The sequence below is a fragment of the Chiloscyllium plagiosum genome, unplaced genomic scaffold (genome assembly GCF_037043375.1).
Source record: "Chiloscyllium plagiosum isolate Xiang-an unplaced genomic scaffold, Cpla_swu_hap1 HiC_scaffold_2, whole genome shotgun sequence".
NCBI lineage: Eukaryota > Metazoa > Chordata > Chondrichthyes > Orectolobiformes > Hemiscylliidae > Chiloscyllium > Chiloscyllium plagiosum.
In genome coordinates, this window is record NW_028270140.1 from 132,648,164 (window position 1) to 132,675,493 (window position 27,330).

General features: G+C 41.6%; 1 protein-coding gene across 18 annotated transcripts in view; it reads right to left on the minus strand.

Annotated features, from left to right (window-relative positions):
• The window catches only part of LOC122557375 (teneurin-3), a 2,678,940-nt gene that overhangs the window by 995,590 nt on the left and 1,656,020 nt on the right, over positions 1-27,330 (minus strand). For all 18 annotated transcript variants that reach the window (XM_043705048.2, XM_043705074.2, XM_043705164.2 and 15 more), the window contains one exon: positions 14,230-14,312. The gene's annotated coding sequence lies outside the window, so the exon portion shown is untranslated. The remainder of the gene's footprint in view (positions 1-14,229; positions 14,313-27,330) is intronic.

The window sequence follows — 27,330 nt, forward strand, 5'->3', positions numbered from 1 at the left end:
GCTATAAGGTAACAGCACCTCTTCCAAGTTCTCCATCCTGACCTGAACTGATACTGCTCTTTGTTCAATAAAGTGAGATCAAAATCCTGGAACTCCCTTGCTTAAAGCACAATAGACTACAGCAGTTCCAGAAATGGCTCCGCATCACCCTCTTAAGGGCAATTAAGAGCAATAAATGCTGGCAAACGGTTTTCATTAACAAATCAAAGAGAAACACACACTGGCTTTTGTACCATGAAATTTTTTCTCAGTTGATCCCTTCTGCCCTTCCACCTGTCACAGGTCTGACCTTTTGTTCTTCCTGCCACTTCCACTCCTTTCATTTGCTTAAAATCTTATTATATTTCTATTTCCTACTGTTATGAAGAAAGATCCTTGACCTGAACTATCATTCACATTCCTCTCCCCACAGAGTCTGTAAAATGTGCTGAATATTCCTAGTGTTTTATATTTCAAGATTCCGGTAACCACAGTATTTTCCTTTTAATACCGGCAACCTATTTGGTGCAGCATTGGTCATTGTCGTATTTATCATCTGGAGATGTTATTTATACAAATTAGAAGATTATTTTGAAAGTATTCTGCTGCCTTCCCTTACAGGGAATTAGAGAGACATGCAACATGGTAAAGCTGCAATTGTGGGTGACTCTGATCTGTGTATAGATAAAGAAAATCAAAAGAGTAACAAAACTGTCGAGGAGGAAATCATGGAGTGTTTGTGGGGTGGGTTTCTGGACCTAAATATTGAGGATCCAACTTGAGAACAGCCCATCCTAAACCGGGTTATTATGTACTGGAAAGGGAATAATAGCATTCTCATTGTGCCAGGCCACTTGGGGTTGAGCAACCATAATATGATAGAATTCCTCGTCAAAACAGTGAGTGACAGTGAGGCTAGGGTCCTGTAACTAAATAGAGGAAATTGCAATGGATATGAGGAATGATTTGGCCACAATAGATTAAGGAACTTTACTTAAATGATGATGGTGGAAAGGTAATGGCAAACATTCAGAGAGCATGGCTGAACTGCAACAATTTATTCCTGTCTGATGCAAAAAGTAAAACAGGAAAGGTGGCCAAATCATGGCTTACAATTGAAATTAAAGATTATATTTGACCAAGGAAGAAGCATACTAATTTTTCAGAAAGAACAACAGACATGAGGAGTGGGAGCAGCTTAGAATTCAGCAAAGGGGAGAAAAGAAATTGATTACAAAGTAAAATCGAATACGAGAATAAGCTTGCAGAAACATTAAAACAGACTGTCAAAGTTTCTATAGGTATATTGGGGGAAAAGATTGGTGAATACAAATGTATGTCACTTACAGTTAGAAACAGGGGAATTTATACTGGGATAAAAAGAAATTGTTGACTAACTAAGTACATACTTTGGTTCTGTATTTACAAAGGAGGGCACAAATAACAGACCAGAAATGCTGGGGAACACAGAGTTTAGTGAAGGGGAGGGACTAAAGGAAATCAGTATTAGTGGGGAAATGGTATTGGAAACATTGATGGGATTAAAGGTTGATAAATCTCCAGGGCCCGAATAGGAAGAGTTTAGAGGGATATGGGCCAAATGCTGGCAAATGTGACTAGATTAATTTTGGACATCTGATCGGCATGATGAGTTGGACCGAAGAGTCTGTTTCTGTTCTGTACAACTCTATGATAACTCTACCCCAGAATATTTAAGAATGTGCTGTAGAAATAGTGGATGTATTAATAATCATCTTCCAAGTGTCCATAGAATCTGGAACAGTTCCTAAAATTAGAGCGTAACTGATGTAAGGAGAAATGACAGAAGAAATCATCAGGATGTTGGCGGGAATGGAGGGTTTGAGTTATAAGGAGAGGTTGGACTTTTTTCACTGGAGTGAAGGAGGTTAAGGGGTCCAGAGGTTTACCAAATCACAAGGGGCTCGGTAAGGTGAATGGCAGGAGTCTTTTCCCTAGGGTGGGGCATTTCAAGACAAGGAGCATACTTTTAAGGTGAGAGGAGAAAGATTTAAAAAGGACATGAGGGGCATTTTGTTCTTACACAGAGAGTAGTTTGTGTGTGGAACGAACTTCCAGAGGAAGTAGTAGATGTAGGTACAGTTTAAAAGACATTTGGATACGTCCATGAATAGGCGATGTTTGGAGGGATATGGGCCAAGCACATGCAGGTAGAATTATTTAGTTTGGGATTATCACTGGCATGGACTGGTTGGACTAAGGGTCTGTTTTCATGTTATATGACTCGATAAAGCGGCAAGGGCAACTGTAGTCCACAAGACTCTGGACAAGAGCGCGCAAGTGGGATTGGCTCAATGCCTACTTTGAATTGGCATATTCTTATTATTCCTTGGATCTTAGGTATCTGCAAACTTAGATCACGCTTAACTTTTTCAGCCCACTAAATACATGAATCTTTGTCCTGACAAGGTGATTTCTCTGGTCTTTTCAAAACTCAACATTACTATTATTTCAAACATATTTCTTGCTGTAAAATTACAGGAGCAATTTAGTGGGAAAAGGTGTAATGTAGTCAAGAGGAAATGGTGGACTATAATTTTAAAACACTTCAAGATGGACATCTCTCATTGGCAATGGTAGTTTCTTGTATTTGATTCAGGTTATTCTCTTTCAGCTTATTCTCTTTGAGGTTCTGTCATTGCAATTTAATTCCAGTTCTGTATATTTCTCTTGGATAATTATGTGACTTTAGCAGCAGCTGGGTATCTCCAGATAGGATCATTTCAATCAGGATGAAGCAGAATTCATGTAGTTACACTGTAATTGTAATTTCACTGCAAACCAGGCTTGAGCTCATTCTAACAAATGCAATTTTGCTAATGTCTTGCCAATCAACTTGCTGGTGTGACCACTTTAGGGCTGTCCGCTAGCTACCTGTATCCTGGATACTGTATATACTTCAGCATTTTTAAAATTGAATGTAATTTATGTTGATTACTGCAAGGCTTTTTTCAGCGAGATGGTCGAATGAACTGAATAAAATTGGCTTGTTATTTTGACGTTGAGAGCAAGGTGGCCATGGAGCTTCTGAAAAACTTTCAGCAGATTTTTATTTAATACACTTTGAATAGTTCTAGCAGATTTTTCAGGCAAAGTAGGAATGTGCTATCAGCATATAAAAGCATTTGGAGAGCGAACACACCTTAGGGAGGTCATTAATGTAACAAAAGGGCTGTAATGGTCCTCAGAGACACCAATTTGTGAAGTGCTTTAGGAAGGTGTATTTTTAATCTTTTGATGCATGTGAGCTAGTCATGGAGGAAAACACTGTATGGTCCTGTCAAATAAACCAAACTCCATCATTATACAATGCTATGATTAACTGTATTAAAAGTTGCATCAAATCATATAAGCTGCCTTCACAATACAAAAGGCACAGGCAGCACAACTGTAACACATATCCTCGATTGGTTGTATTGCTTAGGATAAACAGAGAATCAACAGCATTTTATTTCCACGAAGGTCGACCATTTTGCAAACTATACATAGGTACCCACCTCTGTTTTGCAATCAGGTCTGTGAAATATATGGCAAAGCCCAACTGAAGTGTTCCCAGATAAAGAATAAAACACTGCATGATATGCTTAAAAAATAACACATTTCAACACATACTTCATTCATACTGTGATCAAAAAGGAAGAGAGTCCAAAATTCTCTTCAGTAGTAAACAGGATAGTGAAGAAGGCATTGATGTGCTTGCCTTTATTAGTCAGAGCATTGAGTACAGGAGTTGGGAGGCCATGTTGCGGTTGTACAGGACATTGATTAGGCCACTGTTGGAATACTGTGCGCAATACTGGTCTCCCTCCTATAGGAAGGATGTTGTGAAACTTGAAACGGTTCAGAAAAGATTTACAAGGATGTTGCCAGGGTTGGAGGATTTGAGCTATAGGGAGAGGTTGAACAGGCTGGAGCTGTTTTCCCTGGAACATCGGAGGCTGAGACATGATCTTATGGAGGTTTTCAAAATCATGAGGGACATGGATAGGATAAATAGAGAAAGTCTTTTCCCTGGGTTGGGGGAATCCAGAACGAGGGTGAGAGGGGAGAGATATAAAAGAGACCAAAGAGGAACTTTTTCATGCAAAGAGTATTGCATGTATGGAATAAGCTGCCAAGGAAGTGGTGGAGGCTGGTACAATTACAACATTTAAAAGGCACCTGGATAGGTACGTGAATAGGAAGGGTTGAAATGGAATATGGGCCAAATGCTGGCAAGTGGGACTAGATTAATTTAGAATATCTGGTCAGCATGGATGAGTTGGACCAAAGGGTCTGTTTCTGTGCTGTACATCTCTCTGACTCTATGACTCTATTGATGGCCCGAGGGTAAATGGGGACATGTTTCCATTCTGTCCTGTGCTTAGAGTTCTGGGAAGTGATCCTGCAATTGTCGAGACTGTATTTTAGCTAAAAGGTAGAGAATCCAGAAGATTGACATCACTGGTGCCTTTCCTTTGAGATGGCAATTAGCATTCCCGAGCCTTTTTAATAAATAGCGGGTGAAGGTTCTACAGTTGAGAACACCTTCACTCCAGCAAGTTGTCATCACCACAGCTGAGAATGTCAAAGTGGATTCGGACTAAAGAAAGTCAGAGGTTTCAGTTATCTTAGATTTGATATTACAGCATTCAAAGAGGAATAAAAGTGGCAGGAAGATAGTGAGGACAATTTAGGACAAAACAAAAGCAATCAAGTATCAACATGAAGGGTTTTGTGATGCTGTGGTAGTGTCCCTCCCTCTAGGTCAGAAGGTCGAGGCTCAAGAACCATCTGCCATTGAGTTGCGTGACATCATATCCAAACTGGTTGATTCAAAATGTCTTTTTCTCCAAGTCTCAAATTCATTCTTGTCCAGACTGTGAAAGAGTTTTGTTCCAGATAACTCTTCCCCTTCTCTGATGTCTCACGGTGCTCAAAAACCAGACTCCAGCTCAACTCTAAGCTGGAGTTCCCCAAAAACCACAATTAGTAATAGTTGTAGAGGTATAGTCACTATGAACCACAGTGGGGTCCACCAGCTTCTATATCATGCAGTTTCACACTTGCCCTGGTCCAGCAACTCTATTTTAATCATTCAGTTCTTAATTTGATGTTTAAAAAAATTGTACTGATCTTTTAGTTTGTCGTCTGCAAATATCTCCCCTATTTGCCTTCAGGTAACCAATAATAAACAGTGAAATTAGTAGTTATCACTCCCAAACAATGAATTTATGGGTTTACTTGACTTTGATGTCACTATTTTGTGCTGGGCTCCTGATTCTTGGATTCAACTTATCTTGTTTAAAAAAAACCTTTCAAACTTTGAGCCAAAAGAAAAGCAAGGGAAAAGTGCCCAGTTGCCTCTCCAAATTGTAAACTGACTTGGGCTGTGTCTCACCCTGATTCTGAATTCCCCTTGTGAAGCTTACTGACTGTGCGCTTTCAACAGACCCTCTCTTAAATAGTTTGAGGTGAGCTGAAGTGATACACAGTGGTGAAGTTTCGATAAGAATTAACACCCGATTAAGGCCCTACTCTGGCTTCAGGTAATTGATACTTGTCAAAAACCCAATGATGCTCAAAATCAGAAATTAAAATGCAAATTGCTGAAAAAATTCAGCAGGTCTCACAGCATCGGTGGAGAGAAAACAGAGTTAATGTTTTCAGTCAATAAACATTCATTTATTATAATCCCATTTTCTCACACTTGGCCCATGACTTTGTACGCTATGGCATTTCAAGGGTTCATCTGACCACTTCTTAAATCCTTCTTGAGGATACCAGTCTCTACTACTCTTTCAGGCAGTGAGTTCCAAATATCCAGAACTCTCTGGGTGAAAAAGACTTTTCTCAAATCCTCTCCTGCTCTTTACCTGAAGATTGTGCCTCCTGGTTATTGGCCTCTCTATGAAGGGAATTATATACCTCACCTGTGCCCCTCAACACTTTCCACACTTCAGTCAGACTACCCCGTCCTTCTGTACTCTAAAGAAAACAACCTCAGATTATCTAGTCATAGCTGTATTGTTCCAACACAGGCAACATCCTGGTGAACCTCCTCTGCAATCTCTCTTGTGCAATCACATCCTTCCTATAGCGTAGCAACCAGAACTGCTTACAGTACTCCAGCTGTTGCCTATATACACCTCCATCATAACCTGCTTGCTTTTGTATTCAGTGCCTTGACTAACAATGGCAAGTAACCCAAATGATTAGATTAGATTCCCTACAGTATGAAAACAGGCCCTTCGGCCGAACAAGTTCAAACTGACCCTCTGAAGAGCAATCCACCCAGACTCATTCTCCCCACCCTACATTTACTCCTGACTAATACACCTAACACTATGGACAACTTAGCAAGGTCAATTCACCTGACCTGAAAATCTTTGGACTGTGGGAGGAAACCGGAGCACACGGAGGAAACCCACGCAGACACAAGGAGAATGTGCAAACTCAACATAGACAGGAGCCTGAGGCAGGAATCGAACCCGAGTCCCTGGCGCTGTGAGGCAGCAGTGCTAACCACTGAGCCACCGTGCTACCCTAGCCATCTTGTTGATCTTTCCTGCTACCATTAAGAATCCGTGCACACGAACACCAACCTCCCACTGATCCTCTGTGCTGCTGTGCATTCTGTAGATGATGCACACTGCCAACCCTGTGCATCAGCATTGAAGGGAGTGAATGCTGAAGGTGGCAGCTAGGCTAACCAGTCAAGGAGAAAGTGAGGTCTGCAGATGCTGGAGATCAAAGTTGAAACTTTATTGCTGGAACAGCACAGCAGGTCAGGCAGCATCCAAGCTGGCTCCTTTGACTAGATTGTGTTGAGCTTCTTGAGTGCTGTTCCAGCAGCATTCACCAGGCAAGTGGGAAATGTTCCAATATACACCCCCCACACACACCCCCACTTTCCCCCCCCCCACCACCACCACTTTTTGTGCATTGTAGATGGTGGCCAGGCAATGTGGATATAGAAATTGAGTTACTTGTTGCAGAATTTCCAGCCTCTGAGATGTTTTTGTAGCTACAGTAGTCTCTATAAGAGACCAGATCAAAAGTTGGTCAATAATAACCCCCAGGAGTTTGACAGGGTATAGTTTCTGTGATAACAATTCCATTCAATGTCAAGGGGCAATGGTCAAGGATAGCAGGGTACTTTAGAACTATGATGCGTTTGATAAAACGTTTGATAAGGTTCCCCACAGTCGGCTATTGCACAAAGTATGGAGGCATGGGATTGAGAGTGATTTAGCCGTTTGGATCAGAAATTGGCGAGCTGAAAGAAGACAGAGGGTGGTGGTTGATAGAAATTATTCATCCTGGAGTTCAGTTACGAGTGGTGTACTGCAAGGATCTGTTTTGAGTCCACTGCTGTTTGTTATTTTTATAAATGACCTGATGAGGGCATAGAAGGATAGGTTAGCAAATTTGCGGATGACACGAAGGCCGGTAGAGTTGTGGATAGTGACGAAGGATGTTGCAAATTACAGAGAGACATAGATAAGCTTCAGAGCTGGGGTGAGAGGTGGCAAATGGAGTTTAATATGGTAAAGTGTCATGTGATTCACTTTGAAATGAGTAATAGAAATGCAGAGTACTGGGCTAATGGTAAGATTCTTGGTAGTGTCGACAAGCAGAGAGATCTCGGTGTCCATGTACATAGATCCTTGAAAGTTGCCACCCGGTTAGATAGGGTCGTTAAGAAGACATATGGCGTGCTAGGTTTTATGAGTAGAGGAATTGAGTTTTGGAACCATGAGGTCATGCTGCAGCTGTACAAAACTGTGGTGTGGCAGCACTTGGAGTATTGCGTACAGTTCTGGTCACTGCATTATAGGAAGGATGTGGAAACCTTGGCAAGGGTTCAGAGGAGATTTACTAAGATGTTGCCTGGTATGGAGGGAAGGTCTTATGAGGAAAGATAAGGGACTTGAGGCTGTTTTTGTTTGAGAGAAGGTTGAGAGGTGACTTAATTGAAACACATAAGATAATCAGAGGGTTAGATAGGGTGGACAGTGAGAGCCCTTTTCCTCGGATGGCGATGGCTCGCACGAGTGGACATGACTTTAAATTGAGGGGTGATAGATATAGGACAGATGTCAGAGGTAGTTTCTTTATTCAGAGAGTAGTAGTGGCATGGAATGCCCTGCCTGCAACAGTTGTAGACTTGCCAACTGTAAGGGCATTCAAGTGGTCATTGGATATGCATATGGAGGAGACTGGAATAGTGTAGGTTAGATGGGCTTCAGATTGGTTTGACAGGTCAGCACAACATCGAGGGCCAAAGGGTCTGGACTGCCTGTTCTGGCTCAACACTTCCATGCATTCTTCAGTACTCATCTTAAACATACAAATCAGATGAATGTTTCCAACTTGAATACATTATAGCGCAAGCCAATTAACGATATAGGAGAGTATTTAGTTCCACATGGATTTTCAATGTGTTCTCATGAAAAGAAAAAAAAAGAAATTGTTGGCGTTGGGATAAAAAAATGCTATTGATTAATGGACATGATATGCAGGTAGCCATGGATTTGCAGATGTAAGCACTTTGAATAAAAGCAACAGTCAAAGGTTCATTTGCATGTCATTAACTGAACACTGTAACCTCTGTGATGGGTGCTGATTAGATTTTTCATGAAGATTTGAAGAATGCGGGCAGTACAGTTATTTGAATAGAGTTTTCATAAATTTCTGTCACTTCGATATAACAGTCGAAGTCTTACAAAGTACAGTTGATAAATTGTATGGCCCAGTTGTATCATCAAATGAAAGCTCATGGTGTCTGATGAGAAACATTATTTTTTGATTATTTGGAAAAGCATAGTTTGATTGTACTTTCATTTCTGTGTGTTATTTGTGGTGACATTCAATGCCTAGTTGCACTTAACAAACTCAAAACTGTCACCATGATGGTTCTATGTTTTAAAGTGATCAACTCACAAGGTGAATGGGTGATGCCTCCTTTGGGTCAGTCCCATCCTACAATGTATTATCAATCATCCCTTTCTTTTAGTTTCACAGTCACAATCTTATTTCAAAGCTGAGGTACTGCTGAGGGCTCCTGTTGTTGGTAGAAGTGAAAAAGAAATTTGATTCTTTCAGCTTTCTTTTGCTCCTCCTACATTTATTATCAATGAGACCAACGAGACACTGACTTACTTTAATCAGTCAGAGACAAACAGCATGGAAACAAACCCTTTGGTCCAACTGATCCATGATGATTAGATATCTGAAATTAATCTAGTCCCATTTGCCAGCATTTGGCCCATATCCCTCTAAACCCTTCCTATTCATGTACCCATCCACCTGCTTATTAAATGCTGTAATTATGCCAGTCTCCACCACTTCCTCTGGCAGCTTATTTCACATACACACTACACTCTGCATGAAAAGGTTGCCCCTTTGTTCCCTTTTAAATCTTTGCCCTCTCACCTTAAATCTACACTCTCTAGTTTTGGGGAATACTGTTGTTTTTCATTTTTTCCTCAAAGTTCCAAAACACAGAACACCGAACCGTATAGACCCTTCAGCCCTCGATGTTGTGCCACCTATTCTAAGGTAAAACTAACCTTCATACCCTTCATTGTGCTATCTTCCATGTGCCTTTCCAAGAGTCGCTTAAATGTTCCCAATGTATCTGACTCAACTACCACTGCTGGCAATGCATTCCACGCACCCATCAATGTCTGTGTTAAGAAACTACCTCTGACATATCCTCTAAACCTTCCTCCAATCACCTTAAAATAATGCCCCTTTGTGATAGACATTTCTCCCTGGGTAAAAGTCTCTGGCTACCCACTCTATCTATGCGTCTAATCATCTTGTACACCTCTATCAAGTCACCTCATCCTTCTGCACTCCAATGAGAAAAGTCCTAGCTCCCTCAAGCTTTCTTCATAAGAGATGCCCTCCAGTCCAGACAGCATCCTGGTAAATCTCCTCTGCACATTCTTTGAAGTTCCACATCCTTCCTATAATGAGGGTGCCAGAACACAATATTCCAAGTGTGGTCCAATGAGGCTTTAAAGAGCTGCTGCATAACCTCACAGCTCTTGAACTCAATTCCCCTCCTAATGAAAGCTAATATACCATACTCCTTCTTAACAACTCTATTAACTTGGGTGGCAACTTTGAATGATCTATGGACATGCAACCCAAGATCCCTCTGTTCCTCCACACTGCCAAGAATCTACCTTTAACCCTGTGATCTGCATTCAAATTCAACCTTCCAAAATGAATCACTTCACACTTTTTCAGGTTCAAATTCATCTGCCAATTCTCAGCCCAGTTTTGCATCCTGTCAATGTGCTGTTGCAACTTCCAACAACCCTCCACACTAACCTTTGTGTCATCAGCAAACTTACTAACTCACCCTTCCACATTCTCATCTAAATCATTTGTAAAAATCACAAAGCCCAGTTGTCCCAGAACTGATCCCTGCGGAACACCAGTGGTCACCGAGCTCCAAGCTGAATACTTTCCATCTGCTACCATTCTCTGTCTTCTATGGGCCAGCCAATTCAAATTTCCTGATATCCCGTGCCTCATTACTTTCTGAATGAACCTACCATGAGGAATCTTATCAAACGCTGTGCTAAAATCCAAATTCACCACATCCACAGCTCTACCTTCATCATGTGCTTTGTCACATCCTCAAAGAATTCAAGAAGTTTTGTGAGGCATGCTGACTATGTCTAATCAAACAATGCTTTTCCAAATAATCAAAAAAAAATCAAAAATCAAAACTCCTGTCTCTCAGAATCCTCTCCAATAATTTGCCCACCACTCACGGAAGACTGACTGGTCTGTAATTCCCAGGACTTTCCTTATTCCCTGTCTTAAACAAGTGAATAACATTTGCCACCTTCCGATCATCTGGTACGACTCCAGTGGACAGTGAAGGCACAATGATCCTTGCCAAAGGCGCACCAATCTCTTCCCTTGCTTCCCGTAGTAACCTTGGCTATATCCAGTCTGGCAACAATGCAACAGCTGATAAAAGAGAAATTACTGCTCCAAAAAAATCAAGGAAACTTGTTCAGTTCAGAGTCAGAAAAGTTACCGTTTTAAGTCATAATTCCAGGGTTTCAAGGCATTGTAGTATCACAGAATAAATCTTTCAAAGAGATGATACAAGTACATTAAGTTGCAATATACTATTCTATCCTGGATCATTCTATAAATCCACACTGGCATGAATGGCCATATCCTTTTAGCTTGGGATCTTCAGTTTTAATAGTGCAGGAACCTTCACAGCAGGCAGATAGCTATCAGATTGGCATTTAATCCTGCCAGGTCTCTAGAAATGGATATCATATCCCTGGCTTTCCCTCTGGTGGATACAGCTTCCTCTGTTGCTATCTATTGATGTCACAGAACAAGTGAAATCAGGAAGCATTCTCTTCACGTAAAAGCCTGATCCACTTTTACCACCTTACCCCATCCCCGAGATGTAGTGCTAATTGGTTGATGTGTCTTGGTGGGATGTTCTTCATAGGGTCAGTGAAGACTCAATCGGATAAATAGCCTCTTTCTATGCTGTAGGGAATTCTATGATTCTATTCTGTGCAATAAAGGCATGTAAATGGGGTTGAGGCACAGATTTGTTTTGAACTAACTGGATTGTGAAACAGGCTTGGATAAAAACACTCAAGATTTTGTTTTGTAGCAATGATAACTAACATAGCAGGAAACATCCAGTGAACCACGTGGTTGCTTGTTTGGGAAGAATTCCCTTTAAAACCTTCCAGCTGCAAAAAATGAGCCAAAAAGTGAACCAGTCTAAATCCACTCTCAAGGTTACAAGATACATTTGATCTTTAGCCTTGCATTACCAGTTCCCAACTATGTAAGGCCATCAATCACAACTGGAGAGAAACAGTGTGAACAATTGGAAGCAAAAGTTCTGCTTTTGCAAGTATCTAAGGATCACAGAGTTATGCACTGCAGTATTGAAGACTTATACTTCTTTGAGATGATTATTAGTCATAAGGCTCTCACGTGGTAAAGCTTTTCACAGAGGAACGGCTCATAGAATTAAAGTGTACATGATAGGCAGTTCAGGAGAATAGCTCCTCCACCTGAAATCTCTAAGCCGTTGCTGCCTGCTGTGTTGATCTGACAATTATCTTCAGTAAGGGTATAAGTTCAGCCAGAAGAACTGCTGCTGCCCCACTAATAAGCCATTCTGCTATACAAAGGGATCCATTTTGCTTTCCTGTGCTGCAGTTGTGCAAGTTTTTTTTTAATCATTTGAATTTAGTGGATATCTTTGGAAATGACTGAGAAGAGCAAAATCAGTTTGTAAACAGTTATCCCTACAGCAGATACTTCTTCTGCAAAGCGGTGTGTGGTTAATCTGCTTGGTAAATCTCAAAGACTAATAACCCTGATTAAGGCTTGCTCACTCTATTTGCCCCAGAAGGGACCTAAGAACCATATATTATCAAAATATTGATTGGGTTATAACATTGTGCCGAGTTTATCAAGGTGGATGAGTGCTTTGTAATAATTGTGGAAGATGCCACATCAGCTGTAAGATGGCTACATAAAGAGACGGGCACAAGTTGATGAATATGTTGTGACTAACTTGGGAATGCAAAGAACGTGCAAACTGTGAACACACTTGCGTTTAAAAAAACGATCAGAAGTTATCGAGGATGAGTTTCCAGCATCCTTCAGCAATTTACATTCCACAAAGACACAACAGACTGGCTTTCCCCTCCTTTATGCTTGCCTTTTTTTCTCATTGTTCTGATCCCATGCCATTTTTATGATTGTTAATACTCAGCATTATCCTTGTCAGAGACTGCTCTATGACATGTGTAACAAGGACTGATTATTATGTAATGAGAAAAGACACTTATAGTGTCATAGAGTCATAGAGATGTACAGCATGGAAACAGACCCTTCAGTTCAAATGTCCATACCGACCTGTAATCCCAATCCAATCTAGTCCCACCTGCCAGCACCCGGCCCATATCCCTCCAAACGCTTCCTATTCATATACCCATCCAAATGCCTTTTAAATATTGCAATTGTCCCTCTCTATCTTATGTTAAATTCAGGTGTGAATGCATGTGAATGGATGCAATGTATCTTCAATTCAGATTATTTGGGTAAACAGTATCAGTAAACATCCTGGAAAAACACCATGGACAATCATGCTTGGTAAAATTATGTCCTCTGAGTTGTAGTTACTATAACACTGAGTGTATTCACTGAGTCTGATACTATTTTCCATCCTGTTACATCACAAAACCTTGGTAAAATTTAGGATTCAATATTTCAACAGAAATAAATTCCTTTTTTGCTTCATTTTTGCTGTGTGGGTTGAAGGTGCCACTGGCAAAGCCAGCAATTCCTAGTTGCCCTTGAGCTGATTGACTCCTTAACCATTTCAGAGAGCAGTTAAGGGGCAATCACATTACTGGAGTCACGTGTCGGCCCTATCAGGTAAAGATGGCAGATTTCCTTCCATGAAGCAACCAGCTGACATTTTTACGACAACGAATGTCTGATACATATTCGCTACTGGACTAACATTCAGCTTGATTATTTTAAGCAATCACAAATGAACAGAAATATTACAATTGGAACTTTAACTGATATCAATGGAATAGTTTCATGTGAGTATTCTGTAACATCAAAGCAAATCACTCGACTTTACTAAGTCTTGTAGAATCGAGCAGCCATCCGTTGTTTCAGATGTAAGCAGAGTAAACAGTACAAGTCTCAGGGTAGTATCTCTCTACATTGGTAAGACTTTTCAATGGACAGTTTGAGGGAACACTGCCATTGGCATTGCATGTGGCTGGCAGATTGGAATGTCAGTCAGTGGTGCAGTTCAGCCCCAGACTGAGAGCTCTGCAGTTTCAAATTAACATCAGCATCTGGCAAAACAACACAACTGGAGTTTATGTATAAAACCAGAAATCGTCCCTCAAGGGACTGGATTTGCCATTAGTATAGAGATCAATATAAACATGTGATCCATGACAGAACACACAAGATTGACTTGAATTAAATAGTTAAATATTACAACGGAATCTTTGAAACTCTATCTCAAAAGAAGAACAAAATCTATAGAAATCCTCTTTTTCTCCAAAGAACAGATCAATGTCAGATGCAGATGACATATGAAGAGACAGTTTAGAGCAAATATGGTACGGAATACATCAGTAGAAAGATGTACATGTGACAGTTCTTACAGCTTGTGACACTCACCAAGTTTCTTCAGATTCAATCGCTTCTGTTTACCGCAGGCTTTGACCTTCAGAAAGTTGCGAGAATTCTTCAGAAAAAAAAATCTGTAACACACAGTGGTTAATAGAATGGAAATTGTGCATGATATCCAATTCAAACAAAACTTCAAACCATAAATCACAGCAGCCGTTGCAAGGCAATGTCATTCAGGCAGTTGCTTTGATTTTACAAAAAATGTAGGAAATCCTCGTTTAATCTTGCTAGCCAGCCTTTCACATTGTATTACACTTCATCTATGAGGAAAAGAAAGGTGGACTGATTGCAGATTACTTCTTTGGCAAGGTAAGTTTATTTTTGCTGAGAGATCGTGATTTTCCCTTTGGTTGTCTCTCGTCCTAACCTCCCGTCTCTAAAACCAACACTGAAACTAACAAACAAACAACACTCAGAAATAAATAATTGTAAGTTTATTCCAATAGGGATCAAATATCAGCTTTAACGCACTTGTATCTGAAGTCTTGCTAAGAGTTATTTGTTACCTAAGGATAAAGAATAGTTTAAAGAGTCAGTTCTATTTTAATGGACAAATAATTGCTGTCTTGAATGCAGTTAAAATAAGAACTGATTGGTGCAATGTTACTGTAATTTAACCAAAGCTATTGAATTGACTTTAAATCGGTTAAGGTATACTAAATTAACTAGAAACTAACTATTCGTGTGCAAAAAGACAATCTAATCTCCTTGGCAAAAGTGAGGACTGCAGATGCTGGAAACCAGAGTTTCGATCAGAGTGGTGCTGGAAAAGCACAGCCGGTCAGGCAGCATCCGAGGAGCGGGAAAATCGACGTTTCGGGCAAAAGACCTTCATTTCCTTTCAGAGTTATTCCAGCATTAATTTAGTACTTTTGCCATATCATTTGCTTCAGTGAGTAGCTTTCTCTGCTTATTCCTGATGGGTCCCTTCACTAATCATTTACTATTAGCAGATACAAGCGGCAGATACAAATCACTATAAATGCCGGAGGAAACATCACAGAAGCGCTTCACAGGAGGCTCCCAAGCACTGAGGATGTCACCTAGACAGGGGACGAAACGTCTGCAACACAAATTCCCAGCTCGGCGAACAGAACCACAACAACGAGCACCCGAGTTACAAATCTTCCCACAAACTATTAACATATCTGTAGAACATTTTATATTAGTGCAGTCTGCCATCCTTTCCTCATGCTTCCTCTCCACCATCCTTGTTCCCGCTGTGGCCTCTCTCCTGTATTTCAGAGACACTTTCTGATTTCTATTGCTGATATTCTTTCAGCGTGGGTCATATGCCTTCTTTCTCTTTCTTATTTTCTCATCAGTATCCTTATTAATTCCATGCAGTTTGGCTTTGGATACTCTGTATGCAATTCTCATGGATTAGTACTGAATTTACAACCTCTTCTCTTTTTTTTCAAAGTCACCCATTTTTCATTCACCGTTTTCTGCACTAAAATGCTTATCCAATTAATCTGCTCAACTTCCCAATTTTTAAACCCTTATATTCTGCCCTTTCCCAGCCTGGGATCTTAATCCTTGACTGATTTTTGTCCATTTCCAAATTAATATTGAACGTGGCTATGCTGTGATCACTGTTTTCTGAATGCTCCTCCACTCTGATGTCCTCTACTTGGTCTCCTTCACTTCCTCGGACTAGATCCAGCATAGCTGCCTCCCTGGTTGGATCAGAAATGTACCGTTCCAGAAAGTTCACCTGCACACATTGCGGGAATTTTTTTTCCCTCTGTGCTCCACATGCTACCCTTTCCCCAGTCTACCATCGGTAACTGAAATCACCAACAATCGCAATCCTACTTGTCCTGCAGCTTTCTATCATCTGACATTGGATGCAAGGTCGCAGATGCAGTGGTGGCAGTGCAGTATACCTGGAGGTGGGACTCCTGGTGCCATCCACATGGCAGCGGAGCTGAGGACTCCTGGTTGTGGGGTGAGTGTGGGTTCAATACAGGACACAGCATCAGTGGCAGTGGCAGTAGCAAGGTGGACCCAGCGAAGAAGAGGTGGCACATAAAGAGTGGTGACTCCTATGGTGATGGGTCTGGCACAGGCAGCGGAGGAGCCGATGCTGTCACTGAACTGGCTCAGGACTCAGGATGCTCATTTATATCTTTTATCCTTTTTATTCTTAAACTATTCAAAATGGTAGCAGATTGTGTTGAGGTTTTTCACTGTATTTTATTGCATTATTCACTGTAAATTGCCAGTGACAATAAATAAATCATTCATTCATCATTCATTTAATCTGCCTACAAATGCTCTCCTCCACTTCCTCCCCACCATCTGGATGTCTATAATAAATACCCAACAAAGTCACCCACCTCACTCCTGTTTCTCACCTCCAACCATATAGATTCTAATTAAGGAACTGCATCTCGTTCAAGGGCTGTGATACTTGTAAATCACTTGGCTTCATCTAACTGCTTGGACCTACTTACTGGAAATGACTTGAGTGTGATTTTGCCTGTCTGGGATTGTTCTTTGTTTTGGATTTCAGGCAGGTCACCGCCTGCTGGGAGAAGGATGCTACACAGTTCAGCTTCTGACTTTCCGAGAAACTCTGGTTGTAAGATTGATGTGAGAAATGATACGCTGATTCACCTTTCAGATGAAAAGCATCCAGAAGAGTTCTTCTCAATAGTTCTGGCATCAGCAAAAGGTCCCAGAGAACTCTGTGTAGGTTTTTTGAAGCCTTTCTGCACTGACTGAAAACAATCCAGAATACTTCATACTTTATTTCTTTTCCCTTCAAATACTAACAACTATTTTACAAAGATGTTAGTTTTCCTCAGTCAGTCTCTGCAGGGAAAATATGTTATTTTTAATTTACTTGGGGTATGTATGTGTAGGTGTATGTTGGGTTAGTTAGAAGAATAGATATTGATAGAAATATAGGAAAACAGGAGCAGAAGTGGGCCCTCAAATCTGTTCAGTTATTCATTACATCATGGCTGATCCTCCAACTCAATATTGACAGTGTATTGCTGGAAAAGCACAGCAGGTCAGCATCTGAGGAGCAGTAAAATCGACATTTTGGTCCAGAGCCCGTCATCAGGATTCCTGATGCTGCCTGACCTGCTGTGCTTTTCCAGCAACACACTCTCAACTCTGATCTCCAGCATCTGCAGACTGCATTATCTCCCTCCAACTCAATAGCCCATTCTCACTTTCCCCTGATATCCTTTGATCCCTTTAGCCCCAAGTTCTACATCCAATTTTTTTGAACTTATGCAATGTTTTGATGCCAACTGCTTTCTGCAGTAGCAAATTCCACATGCTCAACACACTCTGTGTGAAGAAACTTCTCCTCATCTCAGTCCTAAAAGATTTACCCCATATCCGTTGACTGTGGTGTCTGGTTCTAGACTTCCCCCATCATCACAAATATCTTCCTGATTCTTCCTGTCTCATCTTGTTAGAATTGTATAGGCTTCTATGAGATTCCGCCCTCATTCTTCTGAACTCCAGCAAATATAATCCTAATCAATTCAATCTCTGTTCATACGTTAGTCCTGCCACCCAGGAATTAGTCTGGTAAACCTACACTGCAGCATCTTTCCTTAGATAAGGAGACCAGAACTGCACACAATGTTCCAGGTGTGGTATATCAAGGCTCTATACCATTGCAGCAAGACATCCCTTCTTCTATACTCGAATCCTCTTGGTATGAAAGCCAACATACTATTTGCCTTCTTTATCACCCACTGCACCTGTGTGCTTACCTTTAGCACTGGTATACAAGCCCACCCACATCTTGTTCCCTTCTCCCATTATAGCCAAACTGTGTGTTAATTAGTTTTGCACCTTTGTTGAATGTCTTGTTCTATAATAAATCAATAATGCTGTTCATTATTAAAGACACCTGGTGATGGATATTTTGTTATTCAAGGTATACAATTATACAAACTGGATAAATTATTTAAATATGCCCATTGGAGACGTGGACAAGAGGGAGACAGTGCAGTGCTTGAAACTTGGTCTGAACTCTGTACGCATTGCGGAGTTAATGGGAATAAAAAGTGATCCCATTGAAACTAATAAAATTCTGAGGAGGTTCTAAAGAGGGTTTTTCCCCCTTTCAGGAGAACAGTGAACTAGGGGCACAGTCGTAATTCATTTAAAATGGAAACAAGAATGAATTTCTTCTTTCAGAGGATAGTATAGAATTCTGAGAAGGCTAGATTATTGAAGAGAGTCAAGACTGAGTTGGACATTTTTTTTTGCATCAGTTATAGGGGAAGACAGGACAGTGGAGCGAAGAACCACAGTCAAATCAGCCATGATTTTCTGCAATGATGGAGCAAATTTAAGGGGCTGAATGGCCTACTCCTGTTTGTATTTTTTATTTTTTCTCAGTTTTTAAGTCCAAAACCTTTGTGTGGTTTTCAAAAAAAAACCTTTATAGATCCTATTGAATTTGTTGAAATCCATCCCCCATCATGTCTTTATTAACAGGAGGTGGTGTCACACTTAGCAAACAGCATGTGATCTTATTTTCTGACATGTACTTTCATCTCGGGTTTAATCATCTGAGCTGTACAAAATTGGACTTTCTTTCCAAGTACAGAATCTAACTTTTGTAGGTGGCTGTTTGAAGGTGCTTTTGATAACAGTGCACATTTTTTTTGCTGACGAGCAATTTGAGACCAGCTTAGCTCCTTCGTGCACACAGCTTTACAGCTCTTCTTTGTTCTCACTGCAGCAAACAACAGGAGATTTCCATGTCAACTTGTTTCTTGCAACTCTCTTTTGCTGAGGTGTCTGTCTTTCTCCCTCCCCCTCTCTGCACCACCTTCCTCATGCAGTGCAGTGAATATGCATACAAGCATAAGTAATCACCTTCCCTTTAGGATTTCTGACTTGGAACAGTTCAGCAAGATTCTGTTAGGCAAACATTGCACAGATTTAACACATAATAGAGAACTTCAAAAGTCCTATCAACAAACCGCATTGAGAACGTGCATGAGATGAGATAAGCCCAGCAATTGAAGCATTCTCAGTTCACATTTTGTATCACCAAGTAAAAAGGACCTAAACATATTGCAATGGTGTTGAAAACTGGATGCAATACTCAATAAATATAAAAGCCAGTACCGATTCAGGGTTTGGTCTCGACAACGTATATATTGTCAGGTGAGGCTAGGACTAGGGGCTTAGCCTCAAAATAAGGCAGAGCAGATTTAGGACCAAATTGAGAAGGAACCTCTTCACCCAAAGAGTTGTGAATCTGTGGAATTCCCTTCTCAGTGAAGCAACTGAAGCTACCTCATTGAATGTTTTTTAAGGCAAAGCTAGATAGATTTTTGAAAGGTAAAGGAATAAAGGGTGAGCTGGCAGGTAAGTGGAGGTGAGTCCACAAAAGGATCAACCATGATCTTATTGAATGGCAGAGCAGTCTTGACGGGCCAGATGGCCTACTCCTGCTCCTAGTTCTTATGTCACATTTGACAATGTTATGAAGGTGATTGCATAATTAAACAAACCCTTATAGGATGCCATTAAAACCATATGTTTCAACAATCTTCGGTAGAAATATATTTTTCCTCCCTTCATTATTCCTCACATCTGTCCACAGCCATTCATGTACAGGTTGACCACCATATCTGCGGAATTGTTTTCTGTGGTTTCAGTTACCCACAATTTACCGTGACCAGGACATATTATAGGAAACCTTCTGGAACCAGGGACCGGTGGCTGCCAGGAAGGTAAATTCCCCACTTAAATGAATGGGTTCACACCCATCCGTGGTTTTGGGCTTCCACGGGTAGGTCCTGGAACGTATCTCCCACGGGTACTGGGGAGTCTACTGTATTTGTATGTCCAACCATACAGTTAATCACACGGTCTGCCATTGTTACAACCACTCTGTCATGGGAGGCTAAATCATGGATTTATATCTTCTTCAGCTTTTTGGGTAAATTATAATTCCCAACCCCATTTTTCAAAATTCCAGTACAGTTATGGATGTACCTGACATACTAATTTCCTTTTCAGAAGGTAAACTACAAATATACTGAAACAACACAAGTTAAAATAGAAACAGTAGATACGTTTGGAAGCTTGCTGATCTAAATTGGCTTTCAAACCAGCAAAGCCTTCATTTTAAAATGTTCAATCTTGTTTTCAAATCCCTCCAAAGCCTTAGCCCTCCATCACTCTGCAGTCTCCTCCAGATCTGCACTGTCTGAGAAATCTCTGTTCCTTCAACTCTTGCATTTTATGTATCCTTAACATTAAATGTCTCACCAGTACCAGCCAGGTGTTCAGCTGTTAAGATCCTAATGTATTGAATTTCCTCCCCAAACACTCTACCTTTTGTTAGCTCTTAAAGACATTTTTTAAAATCGTTTCGCTACCTCTTCTGGCATCTTTAGTTTAATATGGTACTTGTGAAGTGACATGGAACTTTTTACACCATTAATATATAGATACATCTTCTGGTTGTAACAAAGTACTCCTCTGTTAATACAATTAGGTTTTCAACATATAGAGTCATAGAGATGTACAGCATGGAAACAGACCCTTCGGTCCAACCCGTCCATGCCGACCAGATATCCCAACCCAATCTCATCCCACCTGCCAGCACCTGGCCCATATCCCTCCAAACCCTTCCTATTCATAGACCCATCCAAATGCCTCTTAAATGTTGCAGCCTCCACCACATCCTCTGGCAGCTCATTCCATACACGTACCACCCTCTGCGTGAAAAAGTTGCCCCTTAGGTCTCTTTTATATCTGTCACCTCTCACCCTAAACCTATGCCCTCTAGTTCTGGACTCCCCAACTCCAGGGAAAAGACTTTGCCTATTTATCCTATCCATGCCCCTCATAATTTTGTAAACCTCTATAAGGTCACCCCTCAGCCTCCGACGCTCCAGGGAAAACAGCCCCAGCCTGTTCTGCCTCTCCCTGTAGCTCAGATCCTCCAACCTTGGCAACATCCTTGTAAATCTTTTCTGAACCCTTTCAAGTTTCACAACATCTTTCCAATAGGAAGGAGACCAGAATTGCACGCAATATTCCAACAGTGGCCTAACCAATGTCCTGTATAGCCGCAATGTGACCTCCCAACTCCTGTGCTCAATACTCTGACCAATAAAGGAAAGCTTTTTCAAAAGAGAATACACCGTTTTTACAATTTTATATATTATGAAACAAAATACAAGCCCAATCAATTTATTATTAAATCTTCCGAAACCTGGGAAGGTATTTTTACTCCAACTTGCTTTCTTCTGTCCTATGTCAATTATGTCATTTATGTGAACTTCTAAATAATATTTGCAAACTGGTCTTGGTCCAGCTGGCTATTTAATAAATATGACAGACTACAACAGCAACTTGCATTTATATAGAATCTTTCTCATAGTAAAACATACCCAGATGCTTTCACTGGAACATTACCAGATGACATGGGGCACCAAGCCATAAAAGGAAATATTAAAACTGCTCTGTAAAAGCATGATGACAGGGATAGATTTACGCATTATAGTTAAGGAAGAGATACTGTGTTGGGAGAGCTAACGCTGAAAATTTACAATTGTTTGTATGTATCTTTCTTCTTAATTAGATTGCTCGCATATTTTGCAACAATTAGAATGAATAAATAAGTCAGAGCATTGCCTAATGTCTGAAACTTCAGCCAGCTTGGTTTTGGCTTGTTTCTTTGGCACGTGAATTCATCTTCTCTGTGAGAAATTTCCTCACTTCAAATTATCTGCAGCAGCTCTGTAACGCTAGCTGCTATGCGAAAAAAAAGCATGAATTCCAGTTGTGATATTTTGGCTTTACCACGTTTAAAAATAGTTTGCAGCAACTTTCCCTTCGCCCTGGTCAATACTTTTGGCTCAACCTATATTGCTAGGAAACAGGTAATAATCACATTGCAATTTGTGAGATTTTGCTGTACACCAATTAACTGCCACTTAACATCAATGCCTGCATTTCAAATGTACACATCAGATAAAAAGTGCTTTGAGATGTCCAGAGTTGATGGAAATAGTGTCAATGCAAATTCTCTTTTTCCCTTCCGTCTCTAACATTCTCCAATTTTCTTTATAGAACAATCAATTACTGATTCCCACATCCATACAATGAAGCAGAAGGACTCATTGTCTCATTGTCTGGAGAGGCACAGGCAACGGAAGCTGGTGGAATCCCTGAATCCTTCACTTCCTTCCTCCTCCCTTGGTTGCTACCATCAACTCAGTGACAGAAAGGCCACATGCTCCTCAGTTGACTTCACAGGTCCCTCATTAACTGACCACTGGAAAAACCTATCAGTGTCATACACAATGGGACATTGGAGAGAAATAGCTACAGAAGAAGGCTGGCATGGTGGCTCAGTGGTTAGCACTGCTGCCTGACAATGCCAGGGATCCAGGTTTGATTCCACCTTCAGGAGAATGCACATTCTTCCTGTGTCTGTATGGGTTTCCTCCCACAGTCTGAAAGTGTGCAGGTTAAGTGGATTGGCCAAGCTAAATTGCCCATAGTGTTCAGGGATGAGTTGGATTGGTGCATTAGTCAGAGGTAAAAGTAGGGGAATGGGTCTAGGTGGGGTATTCTTCTGAAGGAGAGTGTGGACTTATTTGGGCCTAATGGCCTGTGTCCACACTGTAGGGATTCTATAAAATTTGAAGCATTTGATTCCTGTTTTGTTCGGATTTCTTGGCCTCTGACACAATTGATTGCTGTCTTGATTTCAAATGCAATTCTTTTCCCCTCTCCTCTGTCTTTGTGTCTATATTTCTTTAAAAATATGGTGGAGTCTGGGGTTTGGTGAAGAAATCTGAATTTGTTATAAGTGAGCAGTTTTTAAAAAAAAAGTCATTTATGGGACATCGGCATTGCTGGCTGGCCAGCATTCATTGCCCGTCCCTAGTTGCCCTTGAGAAGGTGGGGATGAGCTGCCTTCTTGAACCGCTACTGTCCAAGCTGTGGGTTGACCCACAATGCCATTAGGGAGGGAATTCCAGGATTTTCACCCAGCGACAGTGAAGGAACAGTGATATATATTGAAGGTGTAGTGGACAGTGAAGAAGGTTCCTCAGATTACAACGGGATCTTGATCAGATGGGCCAATGGTCTGAGGATTGGCAGATGGACTTTAATCTAGATAAATACGTTTTGGAAAAGCAAATCAGAGCAGGACTTAAACACTTAATAGTAAGGTCTTAGGCAGTGTTGCTGAATAAAGAGACCTTGGAGTGCAGGTTCATAGATCCTTGAAAGTAGAGTTGCAGGTAGATAGGATAGTGAAGAATTTGGTATGCTTTCCTTTATTAGTCAGAGCATTGAGTACAGGTGTTGGGAGGTCATGTTGCGGCTGTACAGGACATTGGTAAGGCCAATTTTGGAATACTGTATGCAATTCTGGTCTCCTACCTATTGGAAGGATGTTGTGAAACTTGAAAGGGTTCAGAAAAGATTTACAAGGATGTTGCCAGGGTTGAAGGATTTGAACTATAGGGAAAGGTTGAACAGGCTCCGGCTGTTTTCCCTGGAGTGTCGGAGGCTCGGAGTGACCGTTTAGAGGTTTATGAAGTCATGTGGGGCATGGATAGGAAAAATGCACACAGTTTTTTTTCCTGGGGTGGGGAGTCCAGAACTAGAGGGCATAGGTTTAGGGTGGGAGGGGAAAGGTATAAAAGGGACTTAAGGGGCAAGTTTTTCACACAGAGGGTGGGGTGTGTGTATGGAATGAGCTGACAGAGGAAGTGGTGGATGCTGGTACAATTGCAGCATTTAAAAAGCATCTGGATGGGTATATGAAACAGGAAGGATTGAGAGGGATATGGGACAAATGCTGGCAAAAGGGACTGATTAGGTTAGAATAGCTGGTCGGCATGGCTGAGTTGGACTGAAGGGTCTGTTTCTGTGCTGTACTCCTCTGTGACTCTATGAATCTAAGTCAGGATGGTGAGCAGCTTGGAAGGAACTTGAAGGCAATGATGTTCCCATTTGTCTGCTGCTCTTCTCCGTCTAGATGGAAGTGGTCATGGGTTTGGACGGTGCTGTCTGAGGATCTTTGGTGAACTTCTGCAATGCATCTTGTTGATAGTTCTTAGTGCTGCTACGGCAGTGGAGGGAGTGGATGCTTGTGGACGTGGTGCCAATAATGAGGAATGCTTTGTCCTGGATGGTGTCAAGCTTCTTGAGTGTTGTTGGAGCTGTACCTATCCAGGTTGTTGGGAGTATTCCATCATATTCCTGACTTGTGCCTTGTAGATAGTGGACAGGCTTTGAGGAGTCAGGAAATGAGTTACTCACCCAAATATTCTTAGTGTTTGACCTGCTGTTGTAACCACTAAATTTATGTGGTGAGTCCAATTGAGTTTCTGACCAATAATGGCTGCCAGGATGTTGATAATGAAGAATTCAGTGATGGTAACACCATTGAATGGCAGAGGGTGGTGGTTAGATTGTCCCTTATTTATGATGGTCGCAGTCTGGCATTTGTGTGGCGAGAATGCAAGAATGTTACTTGCAACTTGTCAGGTCAAGCAAGTATGTTGTCCAGATCGGGTTGCATTTGAACACGAACTGCTTCAGTACCTGAAGAGTTGCGAATAGTGCTGAACATTGTTCACCAATGGTTGCACATCGCCACTTCTGACCTTATGGTGGAGGGAAGATCACTGATGAAGCAGCTGAAGATGGTTGGGCCGAAGACACTACCCTGAAGATCTCCTGCAGAGATGTCTTGGAGCTGAGATGACTGACCTCTAACAACCATGACCATCTTCCCATATGCCAGGTATGACTTCAACCACAATAGAGTTTGCCACTGATACCCTTTGATTCCAGTTTTGCCAGGACTCCATGACGTCACACTCAGTCGACTGCAGCCATGATGTCAAGCGCTGTAACTCTCACCTCACTTCTGGAATTCAGCTCTTTTGTCCATGTTTGAACCAAGGCTGTAATGAGATCAAGAGCTGAGTGGCCCTGGTGGAACCCAAACTGGGCGTCACTGAGCAGGTTATTGCTGAGCAGGTGTTGCTTGATCGCACTGTTGATTACTTTACTGACGATCGAGAGTAGACTGATGTGAATAGACTGAGACATTTATTGATGAGTAGGAGGTTGGTGAGCACCCTTGGCTGGATGGTTTGTTTGCAAAGTAGTGTAATGCCAACAGTATGGGTTCAATTCCTGCACCAGCTGAGGTTACCATGAATGACTCTCCTTCTCCCCCTCTCCCCTCACCTGAGGGGTGGTGACCCTCATGTTAAAACACTTCTAGTTGTCTGCCTCTAACAAGTAAGCAGCCCTACTTCAACTGCTGGGGACATTCCCTGATGAAGGGGTTTAGATTAGATTAGATTACAGTGTGGAAACAGGCCCTTCGGCCCAACAAGTCCACTCCGACCCGCCAAAGCGAAACCCACCCTTACCCCTACATTTACCCCTTACCTAACACTACGGGCAATTTAGTATGGCCAATTCACCTGACCCTGCACATCTTTGGACTGTGGGAGGAAACCGGAGCACCCGGAGGAAACCCACGCAGACACGGGGAGAACGTGCAAACTCCACACAGTCAGTCGCCTGAGGCGGGAATTGAACCCGGGTCTCTGGCGCTGTGAGGCAGCAGTGCTAACCACTGTGCCACCGTGCCGCCCGAAACATCGATTCCCCTGCTCCTCGGATGCTGCTTGACCTGCTGTGCTTTTCCAGCAACACACTCTTGACATTATGATGATTATTGTCACCATAATGCAGTTCTCTCAGTTGTTCCATGTTAAATCAAGAACTGACAACTCTGAAATCATTGTCATGAAGTAACCTCATTCGCCTGTATAGAAATACATTATAATTGTCACTGAATTAAATTTAAGTGAACAATTAAAGCTGCAAATTATTTTAATTGTTTTCTCCATGTAAATGTTGAAGCCAAATAAGGCAAACTGTTTTGGAAAAAGCTTCCAGCACTGAGAATTGGATCAGGTACACAAACCACTCCACATTGAGAGGATGTTGCTTCGTACTATTCCTACTCCTGTGTGTTCGCTAACCTCAGCTGTGATAAAATACTTCCAGCAGAGTGGCATTGATGAAAGCCTCAGAACAGTTTACTTTGTATGCTGGGGGTGTGTATTGTGAACTCCTGCTAATTAAAATCCTGCAGATCTCACTGACTTCGGAGCTTGAATTTCGGGGATGTACTCTCGCAATGGAAAGCTTAGCACCAGTAATGTGAATTGGTAAACTTCACCACAGTGTGGACATATGCACGTGTGTGTCTCTGTGTGCGTATGGGTGTCTGTGTGTGTTTGTGTGCGTGCGTGTGTGTGTGTGCACGCGCGCGTGTGTGTATACATGTCTGTGTGTGCATTAGTGTGTGTATGTGTGTCTGTGTGTGTATGGTTGTCTTTGTGTGCATGTGTGTATGTCTGTGTGTGTGCGCACGTGTGTGTATGTATGTGTGTGTGCGTGTGTGTGTGTGGGTATATGTGTGTGTGCGTGCGTATGTGTGTGTATGTGTGCACGCGTGTATGCGTATATGTGTGTATGTGTGTCTGTGCGTTTGTGTGTGGGTGTGTGTATGTGCGTATGTGTGTGTATGTGCGTGTGCGTGTGTGCGTATGCATGTGTGTGTCTGTGTGTGTCTGTGTGTGTGGCTATGTGTGTGTATGTATGTGTGTGTGGGTATGTGTGTGTGCATGTGGGTTTGTGTGTGTGTGTGGGTATATGTGTGTGTGTGGGTATGTGTGTATGTGCATGTGTGTGTGTCTGCATGTGTGTGGGTGTGTGTGGATATGTGTGTGTGTCTGCGTGTGTGTGGGTGTATGGATGTGTCTGCGTGTGTGTGGGTGTGTGTGGATATGTGTGTCTGTATGGGTGTATGTGTGTATGTGTATGGATGTGTGTGTCTGTGTGTGTGTGGGTATGTGTGTCTGTATGGGTGTGTGTATGTGTGTGTGTATGTGTGTGTGTGTGTGTGTGTGTGTGGTGAAAGCAAGGGATTGTTAAAAATTCAAAGGAAAGAAGGATGTGACACAAGTTCACGCTGTACAGTGAAACAAAGGTGAATGAAGTACAATGACTTTTGGGCTTTGCGCAGAG